The following is an 8,039-nucleotide window of genomic DNA, read 5'->3' on the forward strand; positions in this document are numbered from 1 at the left end:
AATTACGCAACCCATTCCTACTTTGTCATGATGATGGGCCCAACCCCATCTCTCTTTGTTGACTTTGCCTAATTTGAATCCTTTGTCCGCTTAAATATTTTGAGCTTCTCCTCTTCCCATATAAGCATCCTTTTTTGTTCCATCTTCAGAGAACACTTTTTTTCCTGCAGCCTATAACCTAGAGAGAGAAACTGAGCTGTGTGAGACCAGAGAGACCTCTGTGGTATCCTCTTTTTCCGGCGATCGCAGCGGCAAGTCTTGTGAGCGTAGAGAGGGCTTCCGTTCCCCGACCTTTGTGTGTCCGTCGTTCTTGCTCCGGTGTGTCGACGTCCCGTGGAAACCCTGAGCCTGTGAGGTGCAAACGTAACACACTCTCTTCTTCACCATCAAACTTAGCTATAGAATCACGACAGCCTTTAACTTAGATATTGCTCAAGTTAGTGAAAGAAGCGGCAGCAGGTTTTAAGGCATATTGGATTTAAGAAAATAGGATCTGGTTTATGGAGAGGCAGAGAGTATATTGTTCTTGTTACTGTGAAGTTTTGTGTCGGTTTCCATGTAGAAGATGGAAGCAGTGGCCTTGCTTTAAGCTGTAAAGTGATCGACATTGTCAGATAGTAAGTATTAGGCTTGCAATCCGATAAACTAATTACAAATTTTATGACAAGGATTCCTTGAAAACTCAATGTATATATATTTTCCAGCTATTGAAGCTATAAATTTTATCTCATATTTCCTTTTTTTAATCCTACATTTCCTCTCTTATTTTTTACCTACTTATGTTTTTTAACTCACTTTTCAGACAAGAAACTTTTCTTTTCATGAAACATAAAAAATCAACTAAATAAGAGCAACGAATCATATTGACACAAAGAATAACAAAGAAAGGGAAAAAAAGACAAGGAAAGAAAATAATGACAAAATAAGAACAGAAAATATATATATAAAAAATAAAAGACAAAATAAGAAGGGAACCAATTGCTAATTCTACCAAATATTATAAAAGTATTATGTTTGATATATGTCCCTATCTATATACTAAACCGATAAATGATTGATATATATTTATTAGTATTAAATAATGAAATATATATCAATTATTCAATACCAAAATTTATTATTTTCTAAGGCATGTGGTGTAGCAAAATTACTACCTAATATAGGTAGATGTCCCACTTATATATTAAATCGATAAATAATTAATATATACTTATTAATTTTAAATAATTAAAAATATCTCAATCATCCAATATTAAAATATAAAATATATAAATACTCTCCTTTTGTGATATAAATACCTAATATAAATAAGAATTAGTTTGTATCATAATAATAAAGAGTATAGTTTTCTTTTCAATTTTCTATTATAAGAACATATATACATGGGATTAAGTTGGTATGTATATACACAGTGACGATTCTACCAAATTATGTGATGGTTTATATAAGATTAAAGCTTCAAATGATAATAAACTTAAACAGGTCAGGCATTTTTAGTAGAAAATGTAGTTTTAGGACTAGAGAACATAATAAAATTGAAGGGGAAAAATTTGCAAATAATCAGAAAGTATGACGTTGAAATTTGAGGATTATGAAATTCTATTTTGATGATCATAAATAATTGATTGCTAACAATTTCAATTAGATGTTTATGTTCAAGGAAAGAAGTATGGAAATCTCTTATTTGCTTAGAGCAAGACAAATTCATGCTCGTAAATTTTTATTTATGGTCGTGAATCTCACTTTTCCAGCCATGAACAAAAATTTCCATCCGTGAAAAGTTTAAGGGCTAAACCAAAAAGGACAGTAAAAATTATGGGGAGCCTTCTTAGCCGTGAAAATCAAGATTCATCCCTGTGAAAAATGAATCTACTTCCAATCCTTGAAGAAGACTAAGAAGCATTTAGGGCCAACTTTTCCAACTTTGAAAATAACTATTCACGGCCCTGAAGAAATCTTCCCAACTGTGAAAGAAGGCTTCCCAGCCATAAATAAATAATTTCTTCCTCATGAGTCTAGTAGCTTTCATGGCTAAAGTTTTTAGTCGTAAAAGAAGACATTAAGCCGTGAATAAAAATCCCTAGCCGTGAAAGATGTTTTTTCAGCCATGAAATTTTCTTCACAGCTATGACAAGTTTCAGACTTTTGAATTGTGATTTGGCGCTGAAGTTTTATGGTCGTGAATGATAATTTCCACTGGTGAAGCTGCATTTTTTAAGGTTATCGAAACGACTGTATTTGCATTTAATAAGGGCATAAAGTCTCTGTTTTCCCTAGAACTATAAAAACTTCATAAAGTCTTTGAGCCTCAAATTGTAATATCTCTCAACAATCTTTAATTTGTTATTAAATTCATCTTGTACTGAAGATTCCAAAGAGTGACTAAATCTTTGGGTAGTTAAATGATCGATTCTTGCATTCAAATCTCAAAAAGGTTAGGTGGAGCACTTGGGTAAGGGATTAGTTGCTCTTGTAACTAAGATTGAGATTCTTAAATTGGATTAGCATGTGAACCTAAAAAAACCACTTAGGTTAGAGTGTGAGCATTGAGAAGACACCGAGGTTTCTTCTTAACCTTGTGAAAAAGAACTCAAATAGGGTTAGAGTATAATTATATTTGATAGTGAAAATCTCAAGAGAATTTTTGAGGAGTGGATATAGACAAGAGTTGGTCGAACCATTATAAAATTCTTATGTTGTGTACTCCTTACTTGTTTAGTTTTGATTTTCAATTTTTAATTCCAACTAATTCACCCTCCTCTTAGTTACCACTAGAATCGCATTTGGTATTAGAGCATTAGTCTTCTTTAATCAAAGATTTAATCATCTTAAAGTAAAAATCCATATCAACCTCATCAAATCATCATGGAATAGGTCAACCATTCAATAGGCATCCCTTCTTTAATGGAACCGACTATCCTTATTGGAAGAGTCGCGTGGTGATATTCTTTGAAAGTGATGGAATTGACCTATAGGAAATTGTAGAAGGAGTGACTCTTCCAATATAGAAAAGAAACAGTATTGAAAATTCAAGACAAAGAAGGAATGGTCTTCAGAAGAAAAAAAAAAGCTATATTCAAGGGTTAGAAAGGCTATGAATATCCTCTATTATGCTCAATCTGGAGAATATCATGGTAGAGTTGAGCATTGTCTTTTTGCAAAGGAGATTTGAGACCCTTTAGCGAATAAACATGAAGGAACAAGTTAAGAATAAGAAGACCCAAATCTTGGTACATGAATATGAGATGTTCCAAATAAAGCCAAATGAGAAAGTCTCTGAAATATATAGCCACCTATGAGTATCATTAATGCCTTGAAGAAGCTTGGCAAGATATATTAACTTGAAGAAATCAATAATAAGATTTTGATAATTCTTCCTAGAAAGGAGTAGGGGTCAAATGTCAACTCAATTGAGGAAGCAAACAACCTCTCCACTCTCTATACCGATCTTCTTATGGGTAAAATCCTTACTCATGAAATGATCATGTTAAATGACCAAAAGGAAATTGCCAAGGAAAAAAAGAAAAAGTCAATTGCTCTCAAGGCTAAAAGGTAATATCTAGTGATAGTGATAATGATCATAGTGATGACTATGATGAGGACTTCGCTTTCATTCCTAAAAAGATAAGAAGCATTCTTATGAAGAAGAAGAAGTTTGACAAACCAATCAAAAAGCATGACGAAAATAAGAAGGAATCCATCATATGCTTTAGTTGCAACAAACTAGATTACATCAAAGCGAGTTGTCCAAAGCTCAAGAAGTATTTCAAGAAATAAAAGAAGAAGTCACTTAAGCTACTTAGGATAACTCTAATGAATCTGAGAATGATGATGACTTAAGTGAGAATTAAGTGGCAAATATTTGCTTTATGGTAATGTATAAACCCATAAATAATAAGGTAATTGACTCTAACTCTCCTACTTATGCTGGACTTATTAAGATGTGTGATTTTATTATGCATAAGTATGATCAAATGGTTTCGAAGAAGAAATTTTTTAAAAATAAAGTAAATGAACTTAAAAAACTCATTGATGAATTGAAACTTAAGATTAGTTCATTTTCCAAATCCAACAAAAATTTGATCACATCTTTAGAAGAATGTTTATCTAAAGAAAAAGTGGCTCTTATGGAACATAAGAAAGTGACTAAGCTCAATGAGAATTTAACCAGTTAAAACTTGAAGTGTTCTAAAGAAAATAAGAGTTTGAAAAAGGATCTTTGAAAAATAAATTCTCAACTTGCTAAGTTTTCTGAAGGAAAAGAAAAGCTTGATGATTTGATACATGCTCAAAGGTCACCATTAGTAAAGCATGGTTTAGGATTTGAACATGGTTCTTCTACTAAGAACAAAACAATCTTTGTGAAACCATTAAAGTTACTTGCGTCTTCCAACTCTAGCAAAGGAGCTCCTAACTCTAGACCTAAAGGAGCTCAAACTCTACTTCCTAAGACCCAAACTAAAAGGCTAGTGGTCAAGAAAGTCAAAGGCTAAGAGTTTAAAACTCTAAAGCCTCACAACAAAGGAGGAAGCATGATCATAAGCGCTCATACACTTGACCTTCGAGCAATGGGCATATGCATCAATATTATTATCATCTTAAAGATGTCATTTTCTTTTATTGTTATATAGATAGAAATATAAACTATAAGTATCCAATAAGATTGAGCCAATTGGGAAACCTATTTGAAAGTGCATTAAAGACCAACAATAAAGAATCCAACTACATTTGGGTACCTAAGAAGAAGTAAATTCATTATTTTGTATATGCACTTGAAGAGTACCATAAATGAAAACAAGTGGTATCTTGATAGTGGATGCTCAAGATACATGATAGGCAATCCAAATCTCTTTTCACACCTTGAGATGAAAAGTGGAGGTAAGGTAACCTTTGGGGAAAATGCCAAAGGAAAGATTATTAGCATTAGAGAAATTGCCTTTTATTGAAATATGCTATGTGTTGATGGTTTGAAAAAATAATCTTTTGAGTATTAGTCAACTATGTGGTAAAGGATACAATGTAACCTTTAATCATCAAACTTGCTTTATCACTTAAAGGGATGAGAAGAAAGTTGTGTTTAATGGTGAAAGGATTAACAATATATACATGGTTAACCTTATTAAATTGATTAATAAAAAAGTTGAGTGCCTTGTAGCTTTGAATGATGACTCTTGGATGTGGTATAAAAGACTTGGACATGCTAGTATGGAACTCATTAGAGATTTATGCAAAGATGAGCATATGTCCTTGTCCTTCCAAAAAGTCAAAAACAATAAAAACAAGGTATGTGGGAACATGTCAAATTGGGAAACAACATAAGAGCTCTTTCAAGTACCAAAACAAGATAACCTCCTCTAGACCTCTTCAACTTTTGCATATGGACTTATTTGGACCTTGTAAGGTTGCTAGCTTAGGTTGGCATACAATATGCATTTGTGATTGTGGAGATTACTTTAGATACACTTGGGTAGCCTTTCTTGCTCATAAGGATAAAAGCTATAAAGTTTTTAAGGATTTAAAAAAGAATTCAGAATGAAAAGGATTTTAAAATTGCTTCCATTAGAAATAATCATGGAAAAAAATTCAATAATGAAAGTTCTAAAAAATCTTCTATGAACAAATGGGTACTTCATATAAATTTTCTTCCCCTAGGACACCTCAAGAAAATGGGGTTGTTGAAAGAAAGAATAGGATACTGGTAGAAATGGCTAAAACCATGCTCAATGAGTACAATCTTTCTAAGTACTTTTAGGTTGAAGCCGTCAACGCTGCTTGTTATATTGCCAACCGTGTTTATATTAGACCAATTTTGAATAAAACCCCTTATGAGCTTTAGAATGATAGAAAATCCAAAATTTCATATCTAAAGATATTTGGTTGTACATGTTACATATTAAATACCAAGGATAACCTTAAAAAATTTGACTCTAAAATTGATGAGGGTATATTTTTGGGCTAATGCCACAACTAGTAAATTTTATAGATTTTATAATAAGATAACTGAAATTGTTAAAGAATCCATGCATATTTTATTTAATGAGTCTAATCCACTAGATCCAAGAAAGGTAGTTGTTGTTGATGATGTAGGTACCTTTGACACTCCCTCAACTCAACAACAAATTGTCACTTCAAATGATGATCAAAGAGGAGAAATAAAGATGGAGCCAGACAAAGTAGAATTAGAAGAGATTCCTCCTAGCCAATCCCCTCAAGTGCATACAAACTTGATAGAGATTGGCAATTCAAGAAGGACCACCTTAAAGATCAAGTCATTGGTGAACCATTAAAAGCGGGTAGCTAGTAGATCCTCTCTTAGAAACATCATTAATTTAGTCTTTCTCTCTCAACTTAAGCCAAAATCTATTAATGAGGCTTTAATTGATAATAGTTGTGTACTTGCTATGCAAGAATAACTGAATTAATTTGAAAGGAATAAGATTTGGCAATTAGTCCCTAAACCTAAGGATTATCCTATTATTGGTACTAAATGGGTGTTCAGAAATAAACTTGATGAAGATAGTACCATTACTAAGAATAAGGCTAGGCTAGTACCTAAAGGCTATAACCAAGAAGAAGGGATAAAATATGATGAGACATTTGCCCCGTTGCAAGGTTAGAAGCCATTAGATTATTACTTGCATATGCATCTCATATGAAGTTTAAATTATTTCAAATGGATGTTAAAAGTGCTGTTCTAAATGGTCATATTGAGGAGGAGGTGTTTGTTGAGCAACCTCTTAGGTTTGAAAATCATGAATTTTAAAACCATGTTTTTAAGTTGCAAAAGGCTTTATATGATTTGAAACAAGCTCCTAGAGCTTGGTATAAGAGATTAAGCTCATTTCTTTTATCAAATGGTTTCTAAAAAAAAAGTCGCTATAAACTCTTTTTATCAAAAAGAATGTACGCATGATATGTTGATTGCGCAAATATATATTGATGACATTATATTTGGTGCTACTAATGAATTCTTGTGTGATGAGTTCTCTAAGTGTATGCAAAGTGAGTTTGAGATGAGCATGATGGAGGAGCTCAAATACTTTCTTGGACTTTAAATAAAGCAATGTGATTAGGGAATTTTATCAATCAAGCGAAGTATACCAAGGATTTACTTAAACAGTTTAGCATGGAAAGAGTAAAGCCAAACAAGACTCCCATGGCACAACTATCAAACTTGACAAGGATGAAGGTGGTAAGCCAATTTATGAGAAGAAATACCGAAGTATGATTGGTAGTCTTCTTTACCTTACTGCTAGTAGATCGAATATCATATTTTTTGTGTGTTTATGTGCTCGCTTTCAATCTTATCCTAAAAAGTCTCACTTGCATGCATTAAAAAGGATTTTAAAGTATGTTGCTGGCACATTGCATCTAGGCCTTTGGCATCCCAAGGGTAATGCATTTAACTTCATTAATTATTCAGATGCAAATCATGTGGGTTGCATCCTAGATAGGAAAAGTACCTCCGATACTTGTCAATCCTTAGGAAATTGCCTTATCTCTTGGTTTAGCAAGAAATAAAATTCGATTGTCTTATCAATGGCTGAAGCCAAATATATTTCCGTCGGTTTTTGTTAAACTCAAGTGTTTTGGATCATACAATAATTCTTAGACTTTATAATCTCTCTTGATCACATCCCCATCAAATGTGACAATACTAGTGCCATTAAAATTTCTAAAATCCTATTCAACACTCTAGGATCAAGCATTTAAACATTAGGCATCATTTCTTGCGTGATCGTATGCACAATGGTGATGTTGTATTAGAATTTATTGATACTATACATGAACTTGCAGATATTTTTATTAACCTTCTTAATGAAAGAGCGTTTGAATTTTATTAAAAGAGGAATTAGTATGATTGATGGTAGTCTATTATGATTTGTTCATGCTTTCCTTGATCTACTTGCTTTAATTGTTGTGAACATTGAGTGTTTGTGTAATTCTTCATGTATATTAAGCACTCTTATATGGTATATTTTTTATAAATTAATTCCCCAAAAGCCCACTCCTTGCTCAAATTTGTTTGAAACATGTTT

The sequence above is a fragment of the Ricinus communis genome, chromosome 6, assembly GCF_019578655.1.
Source record: "Ricinus communis isolate WT05 ecotype wild-type chromosome 6, ASM1957865v1, whole genome shotgun sequence".
Classification (NCBI taxonomy): domain Eukaryota; kingdom Viridiplantae; phylum Streptophyta; class Magnoliopsida; order Malpighiales; family Euphorbiaceae; genus Ricinus; species Ricinus communis.